Source organism: Ambystoma mexicanum, chromosome 2q, assembly GCF_040938575.1.
Source record: "Ambystoma mexicanum isolate Mex_15411 chromosome 2q, UKY_AmexF1_1, whole genome shotgun sequence".
Classification (NCBI taxonomy): Eukaryota; Metazoa; Chordata; class Amphibia; order Caudata; family Ambystomatidae; genus Ambystoma; species Ambystoma mexicanum.
In genome coordinates this window covers 1,435,290,030-1,435,303,742 of record NC_090924.1, presented here as the reverse complement: position 1 = coordinate 1,435,303,742, position 13,713 = coordinate 1,435,290,030, and positions in this window count along the sequence as shown.

The window sequence follows — 13,713 nt, the reverse complement described above, 5'->3', positions numbered from 1 at the left end:
AACTAAAAAACAACCCGATCAAAGTAAAAAAACACATTCTAGAAAGAGACTGGACCAGAGCGCCAGAGGAAGTGGGAATTTCAAAATTGACAGCACATCTGCCACCAAACACGATGAAAGTGAATCAAACTAGAGGATACCTGGCCAAATGCCCGGATAAAAAACTAAGTCAAAACTTTCTCCGGATCTGCCTAAATCTGCTCTACACAAAAGAAGTCTTGGCTAGAAGAAACCAATCAGAAACAAATATATGCAGCTTTTATACACAATCCGAGGAGATAGAAATGATAAGACATCTCCTACTGACTTGCCCAGGGACAAAATGAGCTTGTGCAGTTCACTTGGCCAACCTTTTCAAAAACTTGAATTATTACGACGAAGAAGAATGGTGGAACAGGTTGATGAGTGGTGAGAAAATGCGGTGGGTCATAGCTGTAGTTGGCTTTTTTGAAAAACTAGGACTAAACAGACCTATTAAAACTGCTCCAACCATTTAGGACTTAATCACATGATGTCATTGGAAGGTCAATGTGGCCATTTCATATGAACAAATACCCCCTCAGTGACATATTGAGGAATGACATAAAAGATTAAAGCATACCCCAGCAGATGCCACCCCAATAACCAATAATGTACCCGTGTATGCGCAGCAGCAGACACAACAACCATCCCCACAAGTTTGGGGAAAAATGTTTTGCTGCACGGCACAATGATGCCATACACAGGGCCGAGTGTGGTCGGTGGTAACCCTTTCGTATTCCCAGGGTCGAACAGACATCCCAGCGAGCCCTGATGTGCCCAGTCCTGTCAGTCACTGCCGACCCGGAAGAGATACCCATGGCAGGTGTGGATGGCTGTCACAGGTGCTACAAAATCATGCATTAAGGAAGGACAATTCCCCGTATCAGGTAAAGTAATGGACATGCAGGGATTCACTGGGGCAATGCATTTGGTTCAATTCAGAGAAGACTTATATATCAAGGCAGGTAATAAAAAGATATTAGCACCACTGTTGTTTTCAAAGGCAACACCAGTAAATTTGTTGGGGAGGGATTTGCTGAGTAAATAAAATATGACCATTTCATTTTCAGAGGAGGGGGTGATATATTCCATGCGAGGGATTTGTTATGCTAGGGTCCTGGCGATAACAAGAGCATTGTTCAGTGATGGTGTTACTAGAGGAGTCCCATGCATCCGGATTTGTTTACCTATGGAGTAACTGTGTTGCTGAGTTTAGTGCCAGGCATCCAAAACAAGCCATGAAGAGTGCCATCAGAATTTTTGTTTAGACCTGCAGTGCAACAAGACCATGTCCCAGGTACCATTATTTCGTTAGTTTTGGAAGGAGTGGTAATTGCGGATTACAAAGTAGTACTCATAGGGATTGATGAAGACGAAGCTGAATGGTGAACCATTTTGTGTATTGACCCGGGCCAACCATCGAATGGGATATCAGATGGACGGTTGTTTGAAGATGTTTATAATGACGGTAAGATGATATTGCAAATCTAGGAATGTCCCATGTCCTGTATTGATTGCTAGAAGCATGTCTGCACATTTACACAAAGACATATTACAGGTCCCAAGCACTTTATGGACGGACATCCCTCACGGTGTAGGACTCTTGAAAAGTGAAGGAGCAGTACGTATTAAGTTAAAACAAGGAGCTGTGTTACCCAGAGTACGCCAGTACCTGTTGTCCAGAGAAGCAGATGAAGGGATGCACAAAACAATTGTTGCACTATGGCAACAAGTCATTGTACCATCAGAATCTCTCAGTAATACTGGGTTATACCTTGTCAAGAAAGCAAAGGAGTCCATTTGGAGATTCATACAAAATTGACACCCCTTGAATAGCATAGTTGAAGCTGAATTCCCACTTGTACCGAATCCTGCGACAGTTCTTTCAACATACCAAAAAAGGCTACACATGCCTTTGATTCCATTGCACCCTGATTCTCAGTGTCTTACCGCATTTAGTTACCATGGCCAAATATTCCAACACACTAGACTTCCTTAGGGGTACTGTGAGTCCCCTAGTATTTTTAACAGAGTACCACACACAGATCTAGGCAACAAACATGTACCAAGTACGATCATTTAGTATGTAGACAACCTTTTGCTGTGCAGCTCCACAGAAGAGATGTGTATAGCAGATTCAATTACATTATTGTTTTTTTTTACATTTATTTCAGCACATAAAACCCATAGGCATCTAGGCGCTAGTTACAGAAAGTGCGTAGCACAAATCGCGAAGTGTAAGAACACGCATATTGGTTACAGTTTGAATAGGTGTGTGAGTGCAAGCTGGCAAAGCCTCACCTCATGGAACTGGGAGCTACATCAGACATGCAGAAAGATGAATGAGACAAAGTAGGTGTGAGTGAATGCAGACTGGCAAAGCCTCACCTTATGGTTGTGAGAAACTCATGGTTACACAAGTAAGAGAGACACAAGTGATCACAGTTCAAGGGTGTTTATTGAACAATGAAAGTTTAAATGCGGGTCGGAAAAAACGTCTAATCTAAACCTAAATCTAAGATGGGACAGGTGTCGACCATCAAATGAAAATAAAGCAGTCCTCGTGGTGACAAGTCAAAATGAAAGGGCCTATACTAAGAAAACCTATACTAAGAAAATTCCTTACGCTTGGGGTTAAGTTTTAAAAAAAAAGGGAGTGTTCTGAAATGATGAGTCAGGAGGCAGTAGCCTGGGTCTCCCATCCCCACGGTTTGAGCACGGGGTAAGGTGGAGCACAGTACAGTCCCATGCTTCTTTAGCATGAGACAACCGTTCCAATGGCAGTTTTTAGGACTGTCAATGCATGGGTGTAATTTTAGGGGGGGACGGGGGTGTTTGTCCCCCCCAACTTGCATGGCACACCATTTTGTCCCCATTAATTTGGATAGGGCACCTTTTCTTCAGGTGTCATGTCCCCCCAAAATTTTCAGCAAAGTTACTCCACTGCGTCAATGGGCAAGTCTTGTTTCCTCAGACAGTCTCTTGCCTTCGAGTCTGACATTTTCAGATAACCAAAAACAAAAGTTCCATTAACAAATTAAAGTTTGTTCCCAATATTCGCTGGGTGATAGGTTCATCCCTGGATCGCCCTCTTCTGGGCTGACCCTTGTCAGTCGTACTTCACAGTTCATATCGGGTCCTCGCCCCTGGGTCCCCCTCTTCTGGGCTGACCCTTCTCAATTGTAATCCACAAATCTCAAAGTCCTTTTAAACAGTTCCAAAACACACGGTTTCTTGGGACCCTAGATTCGGCTCCTCTTGGGATTCACTTCCCGGGTTTCCTCTCACTGCAGGATTTACTACTCTTTTGTTCAGCCAATTTATGGATTAAAGTCTTTCGATTGTACCTGGCTTTTGCTCGACCCTCACGTATGACCACTTTGAGTTCCTTTGGCGGCTTTCCTATGGCCTTCTGGTTTCGGTAGTTTCTCAACATGGGACTCGATCAGAGTCTCTTGAGTTGGTGCCCACATGGTGTCGGTTTCCCTCTGCCGCTGGTCTCCCCTTCACACTTTTTACAGTTCAATTATAATTCATCAGGTTTGTTTCACAACTTAGTTTCTCCCCCACAAAGGTTCCAGGGGCCTGGGACGAAAAGGGCAAGGTTACTTCTCTCCTCGCCACCCTCTCGCTTCCCGCTGCCTTTCTCCTTCTCTTGAACTGCCGCCTGGTAGCCGTCTCAATATTTTGTCTGCCGTGTTCGTCTCTCTCGTACTGTTCTCTCTGGCTCAACCTTTTATCTCTGTGGGGAAGGGAAAGGTTCGTCAGGTGTGTGTGATTCTGATTAATTGCCTGACTTTGCCTGACACTGGTATTGGGGGTATTGGGACATGTCAGGTAAACGGCTCTAGTGTTAGTCCGTTGTGTTGTGCGAAAGTGCTCACGTGAAAAAGGGGAGGGCAGTGGTTTGGAATGCCCTACGTGAGAGGATGGGTAAAGGTGTTAAAGGAAGGGGGATACCGCATGTAACCCGCTGGTGTCCCACTCCCCGAGGACCCCCCCATCCAGGTGATCCTCCTTCATTGGTCCACCCCCAGAAACTGGCTCCAATAGTGCTGGGCGTGTCCTGGCCACCTGGATGATGGATCCCCGGGGACTCGCTAGGGAGACACATTCACGTTTTTCACATACCCTTCCTCCATGCGATGAAGTCACATTTCTTTCACAGGGGAACCGGGAAAGAAATCCACGTTCTCCTGGTCTTTTCCTTTCCGGTGTTCCACCATGAAACAATAGGGTTGTAGGTCTAGAAACCATTGTATGACCGGAGGGTTGGACTCTTTGCGTTGGCTAATCCAGACTAAGGGTGAGTGGTCTATGTACTTTCTTCCTAATTGATAGTACCTGAGATTGATAATGGCCCACTTAATGGCTAGAAGATCCAAACTGGAACCCTCGCGTCCCCTGCACACCGTAGTGATGCGTCAATATGACGCCTTAATGTCAATTCAAGAAAATTGTAATGGATATCAACATTGCATACATTTTAATGGAAAAGAGCACATCTAATTGAACTAATAATGCAGTCCATTTTTTAAATATAGAAAACAAGCGTTTTTTATTCCAAACGCAAAAGACAGAGAAACTTCCGTTCATTTCATTGAGGGCGGCTGGCGCGTTTCGAGAAGTATATTCTCTTCTTCATGAGCCAGAGTTCATGTATAAGAACTAAATGTAAAAAATGTAGAGAAAATCAAGAAAAGAACAATCAGGATAGTGTTGCTACACAGTCGCTTCCACAACCTATATAGTCTTTATCATCATACAGTCGAATACTGCCAGAAAAATGACACACACAGTATCTCCACGATCATATTGTCAGCAACGGAAACATATTTGAATTAAAATAACACAATTTTGGATTGAGATATATCCAAAGCCACAGGCAACCAGATTCAAAAAAGGCCAAATGGTCAATTCAAAGAGGGAGGTTCAGTGAGAATGAATGTTCTTAAAAAAGGTGGACAGATGCTCACCATTCCTCAAAAAGTCCTTTATGTTAGTGCATTTAGAGGTGACTCTGTGAGAACAGAGGGTTCAATTGAATGGTGAATACTGAAGTGGTTCAGCGTGAAGCGGATGTCCAATGGGCTGCAATAGATAATGTGAGTGATCTATTGTCAGTACAGTGTCACTGAGTGATAGTTCAATTGGTCTAAATTAAAAGGACAAGATTTAAAATACAAGCACTCACCCTGGCAAGGTGAATGTCCGCCTACGGTCGTCTGAGTCTTGTAAAATGGGCGCCGTGGATGGCGTGTGATCGTAAATCGAGTGCTGGTTAGAGCACAGTGGCAGGACCTGTGGGGAACCCAATGGTGCTGCGTGTTAGATTGTGAGCGAGCGCGTATATACAAAATAATGAGTTGATCGTTAACACTGTAAGAGCAATGGAACTTGCTATCAGTCCAGCTAAGTGCGATCTTCAAAGCATGCAACCTATACCCGGCGTGCAGTTATCCAGTGTGTATCGCGCAGCTCGGTCGTGGGTGCACGTTCGTTAGTGGAGATTGTTGCTAGGAGAGAGACGCTTCCCACGAAGCAGAAAAGACCCCCATGCATGCATTAGGTAGTCCGTATAGTGCGTGGCGCATCGAAATAGATGACAGACTTACAGTGGAGTTCACGTTAAGAACTTGTGCAACCCGGCGGCCATGTTTGAAAATATATCCCATACAGATAATAGGTAAAAGGTACAGGAGGAGATCTGAATTTGACAATATTCAATATAGATCGGATCACCTAATGAGAGAGATCCAAATATAGAGGTTCAGGTTGGGTGGCTTTGCATTTACAAGATGTACAGAGAGATTATGTGGCTGATATGACAGATCCAACTACATTGTGTAGACAGTTTCCACATAGTGATGTAGTTCATGTATTCAGGTATTCAGAGACAGATGGGCAATCACTGTCTATACGATTACATACATTATTAGATAACCTAATGAGGTTTCTATACAGTAATAAAGTGCAGATATTTATAATGTGAAGTGGGCAGAGGTAGACTATACACATACAGATCCTGATTGAAAAAAAGGAGAAATTAGACATGAAAACCTCTTCAGATGAAACATTTTAAAGAAAATTCATCGTTGCGACCCCTAGGGAGTAGTGTGTTTAATGCATGAATCCAGTATTTCTCTCTACGGGAAAGTATTGATTGGTAGTCACCAACACTATAGAATTTTTTAACTACTTCTAGGACTTGAAATTTAATATGAGCCACAGTGTGGTTGTTCTCCATAAAGTTTCTCGAGAGGGGTGATTTCATGTTTTTGCACCTGATGTTCGATTTGTGCTCTGTAAGTCTTTCTTTAGCGGATCTTGTAGTTTGCCCCACATAGAGTTTGCCACACGGGCATTTGATCGCAAAGATCACTCCAGTGGACATACAGGTGGCATAGAGCCGTAGTTTGTTCTGTTTGCCTGTATATGGATGAATGATATGGTCACCTTTGGTGATGTTGTTGCAGTGTGAGCAGCAGAGGCAGGGGAAAGTTCACATTTTTTTGGTTTGTAAAACCATTTTTTGTCCTTAGGAGGTATTTCTGCTCTGACGAGTTTATCTCTGAGATTCTTGCCACGTCTGAAGGCAATCATGGGTGCTTTGGGGAAAAGTTCTTTGAGTGTATGATCATTGTGGAGAATGTTCCAATGTTTTCTGATGGTTTTTCCTATTTGGAAACTCTGTCTGGAATATTTAGTAATATTCAGTAATGGTGTTTCCTTGGTTTTTATTTTAGGGACAGGGAGCTGTTCTTTACTGATGAGTTATGATCTTTCTTTGGCTCCCTCTAGGATTGTCTCTGGGTATCCTCTGGCTTCAAATTTCTCAAATAATCTGCTGCTTTCTATGTCCAGGCCTGCAGGATCTGAAATTATGCGTTTCAATCTCAAAATTTGGCTGTATGGTAGACTCTTCAACATTGATTTTGGGTGATGACTTGTGAAATGCAACAAATTATTTTCATTGGTCGGTTTATGGTAAACAGTGGTGTTAATGCGGTTTTCCTTAATTTCCATGTCCACATCCAAAAAGGGTAGATGAGGTGATCCTACCTCCATGGTAAATTTGATGTTATCGTGGATGGTGTTCATGTAATTGAAGAAAGAGTCCAGTTCATCGCGTGTACCACACCAGATACCGAAAATGTCATCGATATATCGTTTCCATATTAGGATCTTGTATGACCACTCAGGGTGATCCAGTACATGTTGGTGTTCCAGTCTGTACATAAATGTGTTGGTGTAAACTGGGGCCATAGAGGAGCCCATCGAGGTGGCAGTTGTCTGTAGGAAAAATTTCCCCTGAAATCTAAAATAGCTATTGTAGAGTGTAATGTCCAAAAACTTCAAAATCAAATTCTTGTTACCCGTGGTGTTAGAGCTATTGGAGATTAACCATTGGACTGCTCTGATGCCTTCATCGTGGGGGATAGATGTGTATAAGCTACACACATCCATGGTGAAGATTATACAGTCAGCACTCAAAGCTGTGATCTTTTGAATACAGTTTAGAAAGTCGGTTGTATCTCTCAGATATGTGGGAGTATCGTGGACAAGTTTTTGAAGTGATCTGTCCACATAGATAGCTAGATAGATAGCTAGGGGATCGAAAATGCTATGAGATCTAGCTACTATGGGTCTTAATGGAGGGTTGCTTGGGTTCTTGTGGATCTTCGGGAGACCGTAAAATACCGGAGTGACATTAAGGCGTCGTATTGACGCATCACTACGGTGTGCACGGGATGAGAGGGTTCCAGTTTGGATCCTCTTTCCTCTTTCTTTGTATATCTAGGTAGCCCTGTGCCAGGGCCACTTTTCCTCCCCCGCACCTAGAAGTCATTGTTATTTGTTCCTTAAAGTTTGTTACCTCTTATTCCTAAATCAGTGAGCGTGCACCCTCTATCCCTCTTTGTTCCGATATCTTCTCACTGGTACCATATACCAGTGTGGCACAAATCGAAGATAGCACCCACTTCTTCATATAATTTGGATAATATGTCTTTCTCACGCATTAATGATCTAACAGATAAACGCACCACTACACTTGCCTTTGACTGTCTGAAGTCAAACGCATATTGTCTCTGATCAAGGATACAGGGAAATCGCTACAATGTAGAGCTAACCCGGAAAGACTAATATTTCAACTGGAGAAACCTATCCGACATGAAATCTCTCAAAAACTACACGCGACAACCCTAGTAGAGTATTATAAATCGCAGAAGATACCTCGTGGACTAAGGGTCTACCTACGTCCAACTCTATGCAGTGAAAGTAAATCATTTGTTGAAAAGTGGGACCAAATTCTAAACAAGTGCTCTCTCGACCTACTGTTGACAATCGAAGAACTGTCGAAATCCCTGACCTCAATTGACACAGAAATCACTACACTCAAAACCCAACCAAGTGAGTTTAAATCATCTGAAGAACTTGCTGCACTTTTAAGTGATATCATTTCCAAACTTTCAGGATATAAACAGGACATAGAACAATGTAAATTGAGGAAGTTCAAAAGAGATACTTTCGACTACCTCAACGATATTGTCTATACGTGGCAAGAGTTTTACCACCACCGTGATCAACAGTGCAAAACTCGCTTTCCGAATAAATCTAATTCCGGTAGTGAAAGCAGCAGCAGCAGTATTGGGGACCCAATCCAATCTGATGATAGACGTCGACCTACCAACAAGGAAACTGTGAACATTGACACCGATCCCAGAGATTCTGCCGCTGCAAACACAGTAACCCCACCAACGCCAGCCAGCCCTGGGGCCTCAGGTGGTGTTTTTTTTTAGGAATAAGAGACAAGTCAAAAGAAAAACGAGGAGAGGGAAAGGGTCCAAACAAAAGAAAAAACAAATGACCGAAAATCTGGTGGTAAATATATCCAGTAAAAAGTTGTCGAGTGGTCAACTAGATATGCTCAACCGTGGACTATCATTTGTACCTACAAGCAACACCACACTGTTTGAGGCAAAAATATGTTTCCATAGATTATTGAGAAAACTAAGACTCAAACTTTTTCTTTTTTTTTTAAACTTTGGTTTTATTGGCATTTTATTAGTTTTACAAACCGGGCTGAGTAACCCATAAAGCACACAAAGCAAAGCGATTGACTGTCCCGTTCAACCCTTAACCCCCCCCTTCCCTCCACCCCCCTCCCAACAAACCCCCCCCCCGCAATCCTGATATAACTTCAAATGAGAGAGACAATGAGCGGCTTTATCCTCCCCTGTGCTCAGGAGACGATGTGGGAGGTGACCATTTTTTCCGGCTGTGCTCGATGTTGCCGCTCCCCCGGTCGTGGGCATTCAAAGCGAGCCCAGCTGGGCTCCGGGCCCTCCTCCCCTCCCTCGGTGCGGGCCAGTGTCTCAAGTCAGTGGACGTCCCATCCCCAAGATTGTTGCACCCCATGCCAATGAGCCATGAAAGGCCCTGAGTCATTGTTCACCATAGCTGTGAGTTTGTCCATCAAGAACATATTCTTTACTTTCTTCTGCCATTCCTCCTTGGAGTGGAGTTCCGGGCTCTTCCACTTCTGTGCCAGGGACACCCTCCCCACCCGCAGCTTTCTTTCCATCATCCTTGGATATCTATATATTTCCATATCTTCCGGGGGTACCCCCAACAACATTGACAAAGGGTCCTGGGGGAGAGGCTCATCCGACACCTCCGCGATCCAGGTCCGTACTCTTCCCCAGAAGACCTGAACTTTCAGACAGAGCCACCACATGTGCTTCCTGGATCCCCTCTGGCCACAACCCCTCGGGCACATTGGAGTAACACCTGGGAACATTTTAGACAGTTTTACTGGGTCCCTATGCCACCCCTGCAATACCTTGAAGTTATGCTCCATATCTGCGGTGAACAGGTTCCCATGGAAAGCGATTTTGAAAATTCTTGACCAGGTGTCTTCCGAAATGACCTCCCCCACCAAATCGTCCCAGAATGAGCGGAAGCCCCTTCTCCCAGGGAGGTTGAAAGTGTTCAAGATTTTATACATGTTCGACACCGCGCCCTTTCTCGAGGTCGCTGTATCTAAGAACTTTTCAAAGGGGGTCAGCTGCCTCCTCAAGTTTTGGCCCCATGATTGGTCACACAGTATGCCCTTGAGACGGAGGTATTCAAAGATGGTGAGGGACCCCCGGCTGAGGGCCTCCCTCAGGTCCTCATATGAGAGAAACTCTCCCTCCCTGAACATCTGCCCAGCCCATTCCATCCCCAAGTCGGACCAGATCTGGGAATTCCGAAACCCCCTCCCGCCCAGGTCAAGGGGGAGTCCCCAAAGGGAGGACATCGGGGACGGCCATGAAGTGAGGTAGGCTGTCTGTGGGCCCTCCTTCCAAATTTCCCAAAGAACTCCCAGGGTCGGGTGACCTCTTAACTTCCCTGGGATAGATTTGCGTGGGGCCCACAGGAGGTCCCTGACCTTCAGGGGGTGGGCGTCCATGTCCTCTAAGTAAGACCAGTATGTCCCCATCCCTTCTTTCATGTGTTCCAAGAGTACCCCCAACTGTGCAGCCCGGAAGTACAGGCGGAAATCAGGGAGCCCAAATCCCCCCTCCTCCCTCGGCAATGTCAGGGTCGCTCTCCCGGTCCTCGGGGTTTTCCCCTGCCATATGAATTCTTGGACTGCGTTTTGTAGGACCCTGAAGGTCTGCTCTGGGATGATGGTGGGGAGCGCTGTGAACAGGTACAAAAGCCTCGGTAAGACATTCATCTTGACCGCTGTCATCCGGCCGTACCAGGACAGGATCATCTTGTCCCATCTCCTCAGGTCTGACCTGATCCCTGCAATTATACGGTCATAGTTGGTGGAGGCTAGTTTAGATAGTTAGCAGGACTCCCAGGTATCGGATGAAGGTCTTTCCCACCGCGATTCCCTCGAACCTGTCCAGGGGGTCCAACTCGGGGTCTCGTACTTTCATTGGGAGCAGGACTGATTTGGTTGTGTTGATTCTCAGTCCGGAGAAGCGGCCAAATGTGGACACCAGGGACAAAAAGGGGGGGAGCGAGGTGGCCGGGTCCACCACATAAGCAAGGATGTCGTCTGCAAAGAGGGATAGCTTAAATTCCACATCGCCTCTGCTAATCCCCCTGATGCCCGCATGCGCTCTGATCGCTATAGCTAACGGTTCTATCGTGAGGACGTATATCAAGGGGGAGAGGGGACAGCCCTGCCTGGTCCCTCGTGAAAGTGCAAAGGACTCGGACAACCTCCCATTCACCTGGACCCTCGCTGTGGGGGCTCTATAGAGTGCCGATACCCAGTTCCTAATGTGCGACCCGAAGCCCATTTTCTGGAGAAGGAGTTCCATGTATCTCCACTCCACCCTGTCGAAATCTTTTTCGGAGTCTAGAGAGAGGACACATGCGTCCAGGTCAGATTCCTGTACGAAGTGGAACAGATCTATTGTTTTATGAATATTGTCCGACCTCTGTCTCCCTCTTATGAAGCCCACCTGGTCCCCATGAACCAACCTCAGCATTATCCCCTCCATCCGCCTCCCCACCACCTTGGCCAAGATCTTGACGTCCGTGTTCAATAATGATATTGGGCGGTATGAGGAGCACTCTGCGGGATCTTTCCCCTCCCTGGGCAGTACTGCTATAATGGCTTCCATCATGGAGTCGGGGAGAGTGCCTCCTTCGAGGACAGAATTGAAGACTCTCGCCAGATGCGGGGCCAAACTGGAGCGGAACCTCTTGTAAAAGTACACTGTATAACCATCCTCCCCAGGGGAGGTTCCCACCTTCATCCCGCTAATCACTTTGTCTATCTCCTCCTCGGTGACCGGACCCTCTAACCCCTCCGACATCTCTTTTGTTAGGGCCGGAACTTGAATAGATTCCAGGAAGCCCTCTATCTGGGCATCGCCCTCGTCATATTCTGAGGTATATAGTTTCTCATAGTAGTGGCGGAAGGCCTCTCCTATGTGGGGAGCGTCATAGCCTATCGTCCCCTGGGCGTCCTTCACTGCCTTGACCATTCTGCTTCGTTGGACTTCCCTCAGTTTCCAGGCTAGGATACTATCTGCCTTATCCCCTTTGTCGTAATATTTTTGTTTCACCATCTGGAGGCTCCTCTCCGTTTTGTGCAGGAGGAGGTTTTTTAGTTGGAGTCTGTAATCCTCCAGGGCAGTGACCTGGTCACGCTCAAGCGGCCGTTCCGGAGGGCCACCAGGCTGGAGCTGGGCTATCTTATCCCTTAGGGTCTTTTCCAGGGCCTCCCTTTCTCTTTTCTTCTGGGCTCCTATTTTAATGAGCACGCCTTGTAGGGTCGCTTTGAAGGCGTCCCACAGTGTGTGTATGCCGACTTCCCCATTGTCATTCAAGTCAAAGAATTCCGTTATGGCATCTAGCACTTCCTGTGCAACGACCTCGTCTTTGAGAAGGGAGTCATTGCATTTCCAGCGGCCTCTGCGTTCCGCGTGCCAGCCCTCAGCTATAGTGACGCGGGCCATGTCATGGTCCGTCCAGGGGATCGAGTCCACACTGTAGCCCGAGACGTGTGGACGAAGCGTCTCGTCCACCAGAATATAATCGATTCTGGAGAATGAGGTGTGAATGGCCGAGTAGTATGTGAACGAGGGGATGTCGGACCTGGGGGATGGAATTGTGTCGACCAGGCCCAGCTCGTTGTTGACCCTCCGGAAGCAGCGTGCCGTGGCCTCGTCCACAGGTCTGACGTTTGGAGGGCCAAGTCGCTTCCTATCTAAGGCCGGATCTAGGACCATGTTGAAATCCCCCCCTACCACTATTCTACCGTGAACAAAGAGTTTAAGCCTGTCCCTTACTTCCTCCCAGAACTGGGCTTGGCCTTCATTTGGGCCATATACAACTGCGAGGGTTAAGGGGGCCCCCTGTAGTGAACCCCTCACCATTAGGTAGCGGCCCTCGCGGTCCTTCAGGGTTGCCTCCTGCTCAAAGCCTACGCTCCTTGCTAGCAAAATGGCCACTCCCCTCTTCTTAGACCTATGTGATGCACAAAAAATCTCGCCGATACCTCCTCCCCTCATCTTGGGTTCCTTCCCCCGGGCCCAATGAGTCTCCTGCAAGAAAAGCAGGTCTAGCTTAGCTCTTCTGAACCAGGGACCTCTTTGTGGGGGTATTCAGACCTCGCACATTCAAGGTGCCCTCCCCCAGGGCCGGCAAGCCATCAGCCATTATCTATGTAACTCTCCCGGCTGGCCACCCACATCATGTCAAAAAACCAGTCTTGCTTCATTTGTTTCGCTTCTAGATTGCTTGGATTCTCCCTTGCTCCCTCCCCAGGGGCCCTAAAACTGACCCCAAACATCCCCTCCTCCCCTCTCCCTGAAAAAACAACCCCTGCCAACTTGAAAGAACCGCCCACCCCCCTAATAGTGTTTGGCTGCATGATGGATAGAAGATGTGCTCAAGTGGACCCTTGGAATGTGCTGGCTTTTTGCCCAGGATTATCTTGGCACTTTCCCATAGTAAACCTTAACATAGAAGTGTGGGCTAGTAAAGAGCAGAGTGTGTGAAAGGTGGATAACAAGTGGGCAGGGCAAGTTGGCACAGTCCGAAAGACACATTGCTACATATTTAGACAGTCTGACACCCTTAAATGTGTTCTCTCTCATGATAGGATTGATTCAGTGTTCATAGCAAACAGAGTGCGGATCAAGAGTTCTCAAAGGCAGGTTTTCTATTCATCCATTT